The sequence below is a fragment of the Stenella coeruleoalba genome, assembly GCF_951394435.1.
Source record: "Stenella coeruleoalba genome assembly, chromosome: 18".
Classification (NCBI taxonomy): domain Eukaryota; kingdom Metazoa; phylum Chordata; class Mammalia; order Artiodactyla; family Delphinidae; genus Stenella; species Stenella coeruleoalba.
In genome coordinates, this window is record NC_137164.1 from 22900325 (window position 1) to 22914148 (window position 13824).

Here is a 13824-nt window from a genome sequence, read left to right on the forward strand (position 1 = left end):
GCTGGGCCCCATGATTGATTCACTTTGAAGGGGGAGGCATGTGGTACATACATATTGGGGGAGAGGACGGATGGGAGGTTGTGTCTCCTTCTTTAACTCTCCAGTCTGTCAGCTTGGTAGGATGTTACGGTGTGCAGAGATGTAACAAGTGTCTGACGGAAAAAGAGGTGCCAGAAAGGACTTGAGAAGTTACCTAAATGTTCTTCCCTAGTCCGCAAATAAGATCCCACTTGAACTGTCCGAAACCAATGAGAAGCTATTTGTTTTCAGACCTTTATACCTAGGTATCCACTTTCCCTTTGAATCCTAATACAGATTCTCCTTTCTTAGAAACCTCACTGTCTAGAAAACCTAAGTGTTTCTCAACATCCTCGCGTGGCACTTTATTTCTTCTGTTATGGAGACAGAATATATGGTCAGAGTCCCCCTGTATCATCATAGACTTAAGTCTCAAGTCATCCTTTTTGTCTTCAGGGGAGAGAAACCCATTTTTCTGAACCGTTCCTGTGAAACTGTACAGTCCACAAATTTATTGATCCCCACAGTTTTGTGCTGAGTCTCTTAAGTTCTCTGCATTCCACTTAAGTTTGAGAATACAGACAGGTTGCAGGAACATGAAAAATCATCTATTGTTGTTTCTCAGTGGGGCCACTATTGACATTTGCAGGGGGATACTTCTCTGTGATGCAAGATCAGCCCATGGATTTGATCAATAGAAAGGTTAGTAGCCCTGCCTTCAAGGAACTAAAGACCAGCAGCACCCCGCCACCCAGTCCCCAGTTGACGTGATAACCAAATTCAAACCTCCTTTGCCTGTCCCTGCAGAGGAGGACCCGGATTGCCCAGACCAGAGGGTCGCCGGTGAGAGTTGAGCATGCTGAAATGGGCAGAGTTGAGCAAATGGTGGGGCCGGGCCTGGACCCCAGTTTTTAACTCTGGGTGCCATTCTCTTCCCCCCTATCATTCTTCAATGCTGGGTCTACACTGGCTTTTCAGCTGTCTAGAAGCACACCAACGTGTGTATATGGATACTCTTTTGGAGAACCAGAATTTCTGGTTTGGTGTTTAGGGGAGATCACTGTTGTTTGATATGGGAACATGGAGAGAAGGAACAGAGTACTTTCAGAAGATAACATCAGAACTCAGTGCAGGGAAACAGGAGAGAGTAGACAGCTCTGGGGACTTACAGAAAAGACAGGGCTCGGACCCCAGAGGAAATAGTGGGACTGGTGTTGCAAAGGTATCATCAGCTCAGTCACTGAGAAAGGAAGGGGGGGTAGAGCATCTGAAGTCCAAGGCAAGACTAGAACAGGTCAGTAGCAAAGGAGTCGTTTTTCACTTGCTTTGTATCATGCACCCCAGCGTCAGCTCTCTGCTCCGTGTCACAGGCTTCCTCGGTAGTTCAGGAATCAGTTTGCGGGTAGCTCAAAGGGCCCTTCACTGCAGCTGAAACTCTCTCTCGCATCAGCCCCGATATCCCTCACCCACCCTCCATCCACATTTCTGCCTTGTCCCTCACTTATCTTCCGGCAGCTGCCCCCATTCCTGCCCTCCATTCTTCATGTCTGCAGAGAACGAGGAAATGACTTGATGCCTTTTATTTCTCTGGATTCTTCCAATATCTCAAGTAAGGCTATCCATTAAAAGGAAAGGACAGGGCTTCCCTGGTGGCGCAGTGGTTGAGAGTCCGCCTGCCGATGCAGGGGACACGGGTTCGTGCCCCGGTCGGGGAAGATCCCACATGCCGTGGAGCGGCTGGGCCCGTGAGCCATGGCCGCTGAGCCTGCGCGTCCCGAGCCTGTGCTTCGCAACGGGAGAGGCCACAACAGTGAGAGGCCCGCGTACCGCAAAAAAAAAAAAGAAGGAAAGGACATAGAAACAGCTTCTGGAAATTTCTCCCACAAAAGCTTTGTTAAGGGGTGTGATCTCTTGAGACATTTACCGTAATATAGGCACAATCTTTCCATAGAAAAACAAATTCTCATTCACTGCTATTTTCTTTGGACTTAACATAAGGAATCATTGAATTCCCTAGTACAGAGGTTACTTAATAAGAAAATGAGAAGAATTCATGATTTAAAGACACCGTTAGGGCTCCCCTGGTGGCGCAGTGGTTGAGAGTCCGCCTGCCTATGCAGGGGACACGGGTTCGTGCCCCAGTCCGGGAAGATCCCACATGCCACGGAGCGGCTAGGCCTGTGAGCCATGGCCGCTGAGCCTGCGCGTCCAGAGCCTGTGCTCCGCAACGGGAGAGGCCCGTGTACCGGAAAAAACAAAAACAAAAACAAAAACACAGTTATAAGTAGGGGTATCTTGGTTGTTACAGTTACTCTCCTCCTTAGCTTGCACGAAATACACACAGCAGCTACAGAGTTGCACATGGGAACTGAACTAAAGGACTCTTTTTCTTTGCTCTCTAGTAAAATGAAGAATCCTACATGATAAGATTTATCATCTATAAATAGACTACGTTTATGGAGATAGAAATAACATCAAAGGCCTCCCTTATCTTGTGTTGTTTAATTATTTAAAGCTTTATAACTGAGTTCCTGAGCCCAATTTTTCAAACATGGTGACTTTCCTGTCCTCTCTTCTTTGGCGCGCGGGACACCAAGTTATAAGTGACTTCTCAGAGTTTCTCATTTCCTGAAGTGCTCTATTAGCTCTATAAACATGGAAGAATAAATATTAGCTTTATGAGACTATGTTCCTCTACCAGTTGAAAAATAGCGTACAATAAAAAATACAAGGATGTAATGTTGAAAATTATAGGCCAGTATGCTCTCTTATTGTGGGTATATATCTAATCCTCATGCACAGAGACTACGTTTTCAGAAAAATGTGTGCTGTGTAATACCACTTGTGTCTGTGATGTATTTTCACCCCTCAGGTTTAACAATATATCTCAAGTGAGTCTGGCCTCACTAGTGAAATGTTTCAGACTTAGTTACTACTCTGATTTAAAAGCAAAGAAACAAAACTCTCCGGATCTTGCTATTAATTCTAAAAATTACATATGATCCAAAGTTAAGATGTTTGTGGCTTCCTTTCTAATTACATTAGAAAATGTCTGATGGCAATTTTGAATCAAGAGGAAGTTTTATGAGGAGTTTAAAAATAAAAAGTCAATTGTGGTCTTGCACAGCTAGTCAGTACTTTACGTGTGCCAATTGTTATTTCAAAATCCAGACTCTAATTACACATTTTTAGCAGCAATGAAAATGTAGCATCCATTGACTGTGCCCCTAAAGCTTCACATTCACACCCCGTAAGGAAGAAAAAGAGTAACCTACGTGGATAGTGTGTGAGTTGAAACACTCTTTTAAAACTAGAGGATTAAATATAATTATGTTCAGATAATTCATTTCCTTCTAGAAATGACCATCCATTTGCCAAAAGTGCCAATGATTCATCATATCAAGGACAGTTTCTCCTTCTACATTAACTCTCCATTGTTCCTCTTGCTAAAAACAGAAAATAATCAGCCTTGTGTATTCTGGGCTCAAAAGTAAGAAAATTGGACTTACTAGACTAGCTCCTTCTAATTGCCTAAATTTCTACAGCATTCTTCTTTTAAACAACAAAATTTAAAAATATATTAAATTTTATTATGAAGTAGTTTAAGCCTACAGAAAATAATAGATGTACCTACTGCCATATTTTATTTTAAGATTTTCATTTTTGATGACATTTATTGTTTTCTTTCTAACTTTATAAGCAAAACATACATGTTCATTGCAGACAAATAGAAATGCATAAAAACATAAAGGAAAAATTCAAAATCACCCATAATACCCCCCCTGAGAGAACCTTCATTGTTAGCATTTTTATGCATTTCTTCCCAGTGTTTACACATTTTTACAAATTGAGGTATAATTGACCTACATCACTATGTTAGTTCCAGGTACACAATATAGTGATTCAATATTTCTGTACATTACAAATGATCACTATGATATGTCTGGTTATCATCTGTCACAAAGATATCACAGTATAGCTATCTATATCCCCCATGCTTCACATTTCATCCCTGTGACTCATTTTTTTGGTAACTGAAATTTTGTACCTCTTAATCTCCCTCAACTATTGCAGTCATCTCCCAATCCCCCTTCTCTCTGGTAACCACCTCTTTGTTACATTCTGTATCTATGAGTCTGTTCTTTTATGTTCATTTGTTTTGGTTTTTAGATTCCACATATACGTGAAACCATACAGCATTTGTCTTTCTCTGTCTGACTTATTTCACTTAGCATAATATCCTCTAGGTCCATCCATGTTGTCACAAATGGCAAGATTTCATTCTTTTTTATGACTGAGTTGTATACCACATCTTTATCCATTTATCTATTGATGGACACTTAGGTTGCTTCCATATCTTGCCTGTTGTAAATAGTGCTGCATTGAACGTAGGGGTACATATATCTTTTCAAATCACTGTTTTTGTTTTTGTCCGAATAATGCTCGGAGGTGGAATTGTTGGATAGTGGGGCAGTTCTATTTTTAATTTTCTGAGGAGCCTCCATACTATTTTCCATAGTGGCTGCACCAATTTACATTCTCACCAACAGTTGACTAGGGTTCCTTTTTCTCCACATCCTCACCAACACTTATTATTTGTTGTCTTTTTGATAATAACCATTCTCACAGGTGTGAGGTGATATCTCATTGTGGTTTTAATTTGCATTTCCCTGATGACTAGTAATGTTGAGCATTTTTTCATGTGTCCATTGCCATCTATATGTCTTCTTTGAAAAACATGTCTGTTCACATTCTCTGCCTATTTTTCAATCAGTTGTTTCATTTTTTGATGTTGAGTTGTATGAGTTTTATATATTTGGGATATTAACCCCTTACCAGATCTATCACTTGCAAATATCTTCTCCCATTCAATAGCTAGCGTTTTTGTTTTGTTGGTAATTTCCTTCACTGTGCAGAAGTTTTTTAGCTTGATGCAGTCCCTTTTTTTAACTTTTGCTCTTGTTTCCCTTGCCTAAAGAGACATTTCCAGAAAGTTATTGCCAAGGGCAGTGTCAAGAGTATACTGCCTATGTTTTCTTCTAGGAGTTTTATGGTGTCAGGTCATTTAAGTTTTTAATAAATTTTGAGTTTATTTTTGTATGTGGTGTGAGAAGGTAGTCTAGTTTGATTCTTTTGCATATAGGCGTCCGGTTTTCCCAACACCATTTATTGAAGAGGCTGTCTTATCCCCATTGTGTATTGTTGTTGCCCCCTTTGTCATTGACTAATTGCCCGTATAAGTGTATGTTCATTCCTGGGCTCTCTATTCTGTTCCATTTATCTATGTGTATGTTTTTGTGCCAGTACCATACTGTTTTGATGACTGTATCTTTGTAGTATAGCTTGAAATCAGGGAGCCTGATTCCTCCAGCTTTATTGTATGTTTGCTTTTACCAATGAGATTTTTCCTTTTATAGTTTTCATATTTCTAGTTGTACTCTTTCCTTTTTTGCTTAGAGAAATTCCTTTAACATCTCTTGTAAGACTGGTTTAGTGGTCCTGGACTCCTTTAGCTTTTGCTTGTCTGTAAAACTCTTTATCTCTCCATCAAATCTGAACTATAGCCTTGCTCAGTAAAGTATTATTAGTTGTGGGTTTTTCCTCCCTTCATCACTTTCAAAATATTGTGCCACTCTCTTCTGACCTGAAGAATTTCTGCTGAAATGTCAGCTGATAGCCTTTGTGAGTTCCCTTGTATGTAACTAGTTGCTTTTATCTTATTGCTTTTAATATTCTCTCTTTATCTGTAATTTTTGCCATTTTAATTCTAATATATCTTGGTGTGGACCTCTTTGGGTTTATCTTGTTTGGTACTCTCTGAGCTTCCTAGACTTGGATATCTGTTTCCTTTCCCAGGTTAGGGAAATTTTCAGATATTATGTCTCCAAATAAGTTCTCTCCTCCTTTCTTTCTCTCTTCTCTTTTTGGGACCCCTATAATGAGAATGTTTTAGTACATTTGATGTTGTTCCAGAGGTCTCTTAACATATCCTCATTTTTTTTTAAATCCTTTTCTCTTTTTCTGTTCAGCTTGAGTGATCTCCACTACTCTGTCTTCCAGTTTGCTGATCCTTTCCTCTGTATCATGTAATCTACTGTTGATTCCTTCTTTTTTATTGCAGTCATTGTATTCTTCAGCTCTGTTTGTCTCTTCTTTATATTTTCTAAGTCTTTGTTAAACTTTTCACTGTGTTCAGCGATTCTTCTCCCAAGTTCCTCAAGCACCTTGAACTCTTTATTGGGTAGATCGCTTATCTTCACTTCACTTAGCCCTTCTGAGATGTTACCTTGTTCCTTCATTTTGAAAATATTCCTCTGTTGTCTTATTTTGCCTGATTATTTGCTTTTATTTCTCTATATTAGGTAGGTCAATTACATTTCCCAATCTAGGAAATTTGGCTTTACGTAGGAGACATCGATGGGTCCGAGCTGCACACTCCCCTCTGTTCACTGTAGCTGTATGATCTAGGTATTCCTTCCCCTATGTAGGCTGCATGGGCCCTTCTGTTGTGGGGCTGATTACTGTGTGCTGATGTGACTGGTCTCCAGCCTGGTTGGTTGCCAGGCCCTGCCTAGTACAGAGGCTGCTGACCACTGGTGGGCCGTGGGGGGCCTGTGTCCCAGTTAGCTGCCTGCATGACCCAGTGAGTCCTGGACCCGGTGCTAGCCTGACTGTGGGTGGGGCGGTGTCCCTGCAAGGCTGGCTACTAGGCCTGGGGCATCCCAGGACTAATGCTGAAAAGTTGGCGAGTGGGGCCAGGTCTCGGCACTAATAAACTAGAGGGAGGACTCCAAAATGGTGCCTGCCAGCACTAGTGTTCTCATGGTAGACTAAGACTGCCACCAGTGTCTCTGTCACCAGGGTAAGTCCCAGTTGCCTCTTGCCTCTCTGGGAGGCTCTCCAAGATCAGCAAGTGTGTCTGACTCAGACTCTTTTCAAATTATTGCTTCTGCATTGGGTCTCTGCATATGTGCGATTTTGCATTGTGCCCTTTAAGAGCAGAGTCTGTTTCCTGTAGCCTTCCGGCTTTCCTGAATGCAAGCTCTGCTGGCCTTCAAAGCCAGAAATACTGTGGGCTCATCTTCCTGGTGCAAGACCCCCAGGCTTCAGAGCCCAGTGTGGTGCTCAGACTCCTTGCTTCTTGGGGGAAATCTGTGATTATACTCCTATTTGTGGGCCACCTCCCTAGAGATGTGGGTCTTGACTATACGGCATCTCCACCCCTCTTACTGATCTTGTTGTGGCTCCTCCTTTATCTTCAGTGGTAGAAGATCTTTTCTGCTAGACTTTAGATTATTCCCATTGAGAGTTGCTCTGTAAACAGTTGTAATTTTCGTTTGCTATGGGAGGAGGTGAGCTCAGGGTCCTCCTACTCACCACCTTGGCTGCCATATTTTAAAATGTTAATACTTCTAAAGTTGCTTCGGATATCTATTTTTTAAAGTGAAAAAAAATTACCATTCTTTCTATTTACCTATCTCCATAGATACTATAACTTATATAAGATTTTGTATTTCATTCCTTTATATTATATATCTGTATCTGATTATGTCTGTGTCTCTATATATGGGGTATTATTTTTAAGTTTACATAGATGAGATCATACTGAATTTATACCTTTCAATTTGTTTTTCCTCAACAGTTTTTTGGGGTTTTTTTTTTTAGCGTTATCTGTTAACATATGGACATTTGACTTATTCGTAGTAGTTAATTGTTTTATGTATCTACCTTCTCATAATGGAACATTCACCAGTCTTTTTTTTTTTTTTTTCTGGACAACCACCTTCCTACACCCATCTCACCATTCACAGTAGACACGTAAACATGTAGATGTGGGTTTAACATTTGGTAGTGCAGCACCCTCCCTGCCATTGAATAGGCACTTGCGAAACAGTTATTCTTCAACTCTACTAGAAAAACTTTTATTTCCTTCTTGTCAGCAAAGTTTTCTATTTTGTTTTGTTATTACCATTAGATGTGCCTCTGTCCCTTTTCCACTGAATTTTCTATGAGCAGTTTCTAATGTGGCTTTATTAATTCCATCTAAATCGAGTATATTTATGTGTAAGCAATGAGAAAAGACCAAAGGAATAGAGCAAAGACAAACAAGAGAGAATGAAAGAAGCTAGAAGAGATTACATCTAATCTTTAGCCTCTGAGACTCAATTGGTATTCCTGAGAGATACTTTTTAAAGGACATTTGCACAGTTTCTTATTCTCCATCACCTCAGAGGTCAGCCAGTTTTGGAGGCCTTTCTCTCCCATTTAACCAATCAAATACTTCCTTTTGTCTCTTACTTTCATAATAACATTAGAAAAATGTATATATTTTTTTAAATTTAGATATATTTCAAGATCTATCTCAAGTGTTTTTTTAGATTGTGGTGCCTCAAACAATGGGAGCTATCAAAAAATCTGTAAATGGATACATATTTGTACTTTTTAGTAGATTTTACCATTGTTTTGCATTTTGCCTAGCATGTGCTAAATAAATATTTGGTGAATGGTTGAATAAATAAACAAAGAAATAAATATTTGTAGAAGTTACAGTAATATTTGTAGAGGTTACATGGTCATTTGACTTAGAGGTATTTTAGTGTTACTAGTAATCATCTTTCATCTACTAAAACACTTAACCTCAACATTTAGATCTCCTCTGATTGAAAACTAAAGGTCTAAAAACAAATGAAAGATCAGAGTTAACTGAGAGCACCAATTCCCAAAAGTTATTAAAATTAAAGTCTCTATTTAAGGTTACCAGATTATTTAGGGCTCTAAAACAAGTGTTTACTCCCTTAAAATTTTAAGAGCTGTATGTCTGTGTTTAGACTATTCTCAAATTCTGTTTTGTTATTCTAAGAAATTAAACTTTTATTAGTCCATTTTATTTTTGTACATGACAGTGGGCTGAGCCAGTTGACGCCACTAAAAAAGTGAAACTTTGAAAAATTGAAGAGTAAAAGCAATTATTTCTAGAACTGACAGAACCTTTCCTGGGTTCAATTCTTGCTCCTTGTAATTATTTATTCCTTTCAAGATACTGGAAATTATTAGACTATAATTGATCTCAGCACTTGCCAAATGTAATTTTCTATATAAAAACATTAGTAAGTATTGAGAATTTCCTTTCATTTCCCTTGCAAACAATGCTCTGGTCTTTTCTGAAAGTCAAGTTTATAGGGTTTTTCCCCACCCTTAATCTTTATTTTTGTTGTATTCGATGGAGTTCTACTAAGCTAAGATGTGCGCCAAGTTTAGTTTGTAACTGAGTATAAGTCATCAGAAAATAGGATTTCAGCCAGAAATTCTTGCGCACATTACCTCTAGCTGCTCTGCCAAGTGTCACAGTACTATTTAGGCCTTCCCATATGTCTGAAATCAGCAGGAAAATGCTTTTCAATCTTAGCTCACGTATGTTTTTAAGTAGAATTTGTTCTGGTAGTACTGATATCCCCAGTATGAGATTATTAGTGCTGTTTTCTAATGGTAAAGGTATGCTTTTTATCAGTATCCATCGTAATAATAGCTCTGCAGAGGGCTCTGGGTTCTCATTTGGCATATTTGTTGATAAGAGGGCTAGAGGAGGGAGACCTTCAAGATGGCGGAGGAATAAGATGTGGAGACCACTTTCCTCCCCACAAATACATCAGAAATACATCTACAGGTGGAACAACTCCTACAGAACACCTACTGAACGCTGGTAGAAGACCTCAGACTTCCCCAAAGGCAAGAAACTCCCCACATACCTGGCCATGTGGCTGACAGGGTCTGGGTGCTCCAGCCACATGTCAGGCCCGTGCCTCTGAGGTGGGAGAGCCAAGTTCAGGACATTGGTCCACGAGAGACCTCCCTGCTCCACATAATATCAAACGGCGAAAGCTCTTCCAGAGATCTCCATCTAAATGCTAAGACCCAGCTCCACTCAATGACCTCAAGCTACAGTGCTGGATATCCTATGCCAAACAACTAGCAAGACAGGAACACAACCACACCCATTAGCAGAGAGGCTGCCTAAAACCGTAATAAGGTTACAGTCACCCCAAAACACACCACCAGATGCGGTCCTCCACACCAGAACACAGGCACCAGTCCCCTCCACCAGGAAGCCTACACAACCCACCGAACCAACCTTAGCCACTGGGGGCAGACGCCAAAAACAATGGGAACTGTGAACCTACAGCCTGTGAAAAGGAGAACCCAAGCACAGTAAGTTAAGCAAAATGAGAAGACAGAGAAACACAGCAGATGAAGGAGCGAGGTAAAAACCCATCAGACCAAACAAATGAAGAGGAAATAGGCAGTCTACCTGGAAAAGAATTCAGAATAATGATAGTAAAGATGATCCAAAATCTTAGAAATAGAAAGGAGAAAATACAAGAAACGTTTAACAAGGACCTAGAAAAATTAAGAGCAAACAAACAATGATGAACAACACAATAAGTGAAATGAAAAATTCTCTACAAGAAATCAATAGCAGAATAACTGAGGTAGAAAAACGGATAAATGACCTGGAAGATAACATAGTGGAAATAACTACCATAGAGCAGAATGAAGAAAAAAGAATGAAAAGAATTCAGGACAGTCTCAGAGACCACGGGGACAACATTAAACGCACCAACATTCGAATTATGGGGGTCTCAGAAAAAGAAGAGAAGAAGAAGGGGACTGAGAAAATATTTGAAAAGATTATAGTTGAAAACTTCCCTAATATGGGAAAGCAAATAGTCAATCAAGTCCAGGAAGCACAGAGAGTCCCATACAGCATAAATCAAAGGAGACACACGACAAGACACATATTAATCAAACTATCAAAAATTAAATACAAAGAAAAAATATTAAAAGCAGCAAGGGAAAAGCAACAAATAACGTAAAACGGAAGCCCCATAAGATTAACAGCTGATCTTCCAGCAGGAAATGTGCAAGCCAGAAGGGAGTGGCAGGACATACTTAAAGTGATGCGAGGGAAAAACCTACAACCAAGATTACTCTACCCAGCAACAGTCTCATTCAGATTCAATGAGAAATTAAAACCTTTACAGACAAGCAAAAGTTAAGAGAATTCAGTACCACCCAACCAGCTTTACAGCAAATGCTAAAGGAACTTCTCTAGACAGGAAACGCAAGAGAAGGAAAAGACCTACAATAACAACCCAAAACAATTAAGAAAATCGTAATAGGAACATGCATATCAATAATTATTTTAAATGTAAATGGATTAAATGCTCCAGCCAAAAGACATAGACTGGCTGAATGGATACAAAAGAAGACCCGTATATATGCTGTCTACAATAGACCCACCTCAGACCTAGGGACACATGCAGACTGAAAGTGAGGGGATTGAAAAAGGTATTCCATGCAAATGGAAATCAAAAGAAAGCTGGAGTACCAATGCTCATATCAGATATAATAGACTTTAAAATAAAAATATTATAAGAGACAAGGAAGGCCACTACATAATAATCAAGGGATCAATCCAAGACGAAGATATAACAGTTGTAAATATTTAGGCACCCAACCTAGGAGCACCTCAATACATAAGGCAAATGCTAACAGCCATTAAAGGGGAAATCAACAGTAACACAATCATAGTAGGGGACTTTAACACCTCACTTTCACCAATGGACAGATCATCTAAAATGAAAATAAATAAGGAAACACAAGCTTTAAATGATACATTAAATGAGATGGACTTAATTGATATTTATAGAACATTCCATCGAAAAACAGCAGATTACACTTTCTTCTCAAGTACTCAAGGAATATTCTCTAGGATAGATCATATCTTGGGTCACAAATCAAGCCTTGGCACATTTAAGAAAATTGAAATCGTATCAAGTATCTTTTTCTACCACAACGCTATGACACTAGATATTGATTACAGGAAAAAATCTGTAAAAACAAACGCATGGAGGCTAAGCAATACACTATTAAATAACCAAGAGGTCACTGAAGAAATCAAAGAGGAAATCAAAAAATATCTAGAAATAAATGACAGTGGAAACATGACGACACAAGACCTATGGGATGCAGCAAAAGCAGTTCTAAGAGGGAAGTTTATAGCAATAAAATCCTACCTCAAGAAACAAGAAACATCTCAAATAAATGACCTAACCTTACACCTAAAGCAATTAGAGAAAGAAGAACAAAAAAACCCCAAAGTTAGCAGAAGGAAAGAAATCAAAGATCAGATAGGAAGTAAATGAAAAAGAAATGAAGGAAACAGTAGCAAAGATCAATAAAACTAAAACCTGGTTCTTTGAGAAGATAAACAAAATTGATAAACTGTTAGCCAGACTCATCAAGAAAAGAAGAGAGAAGACTCAAATCGATAGAATTAGAAATGAAAAAGGAGAGGTAACAGCTGAGTGCAGAAATACAAAGGATCATGAGAGATTACTACAAGCAACTATATGCCAATAAAATGGACAACCTGGAAGAAATGGACAAATTCACAGAAAAGCACAACCTTCCGACAGTGAACTAGGAAGAAATAAAAAATATAAACAGATCAGTCATAGGCACTGAAATTGAGACTGTGATTAAAAAATCTTCCAACAAACAAAAGTCCAGGACCACATGGCTTCACAGGCGAATTCTACCAAACATTTAGAGAAAAGCTAACACCTATCCTTCTCAAACTCTTCCAAAATATAGCAGAGGGAGGAACACTCCCAACCTCATTCTACGTGGCCACTATCACCCTGATACCAAAACCAAAGAAAGATGTCACAAAGAAAGAAAACTACAGGCCAATATCACTGAGAAAGATAGATGCAAAAGTCCTCTACAAAATACTAACAAACAGAATCCAACAACACATTAAAAGGATCATACACCATGATCACCAGGGGTTTAGCCTAGGAATGCAAGGATTCCTCAATATACACAAATCAGTCAGTGGCATAAGCCATATCAAGAAGCTGAAGGAGAAAAACCTTATGATCATCTCAATAGATGCAGAAAAAGCTTTCGACAAAATTCAACACCCATTTATGATAAAAACCCTCCAGCAAGTAGGCACAGAGGGAACTTAACATAATAAAGGCCATATATGACAAACATCGTTCTCAAAAGTGAAAAGCTGAAAGCATTTCCTCTAAGATCAGGAACAAGGCAAGGTTGCCCTCTCTCACCACTCTTATTCAACATAGTATTGGCAGTTTTAGCCACAGCAATCAGAGAAGAAAAAGAAATAAAAGGAATCCAAATTGGAAAAGAAGAAGTAAGCTGTCACTGTTTGCAGATGACATGATACTACACATAGAGAATCCTAAAGATGCTGTCAGAAAACTACTAGAGCTAATCAGTGAATTTGGTGAAGTAGCAGGATACAAAATTAATGCACAGAAATCTCTGGCATTCCTATACACTAATGATGAAAAATCTGAAAGAGACATTAAGGAAACACTCCCATTTACCACTGCAACAAAAAGAATAAAATACCTAGGAATCAACCTACCTAAGGAGACGAGACAAAAGACCTGTATGCAGAACTATAAGACACTGATGAAAGAAATTAAAGATGATACAAACAGATGGAGAGATATACCATGTTCTTGGATTGGAAGAATCAATATTGTGAAAATAACTATACTACCCAAAGCAATCTACAGATTCAGTGCAATCCCTATCAAACTACCAATGGCATTTTTCACAGAAGTAGAACAAAAATTTCACAATTTGTATGGAAACACAAAAGACTGAATAGCCAAAGCAATCTTGAGAAAGAAAAATGGAGCTGGAGGAATCAGGCTCCCCAATTTCAGGCTATACTACAAAGCTACAGTAATCAATACAGTATGGTAC

The 13824-nt window shown here is 39.1% G+C and overlaps 1 protein-coding gene across 8 annotated transcripts in view; it reads left to right on the forward strand.

Moving 5' to 3' along the window:
* Positions 1-13824, forward strand: part of ENOX1 (ecto-NOX disulfide-thiol exchanger 1) — a 609053-nt gene that overhangs the window by 313677 nt on the left and 281552 nt on the right. Inside the window, exon 5 of one of the 8 annotated variants that reach the window (XM_079902711.1) lies at positions 668-720. The exons of the other annotated variants lie outside the window; for them this stretch is intronic. The gene's annotated coding sequence lies outside the window, so the exon portion shown is untranslated. The remainder of the gene's footprint in view (positions 1-667; positions 721-13824) is intronic. 8 annotated transcript variants of the gene reach the window in all.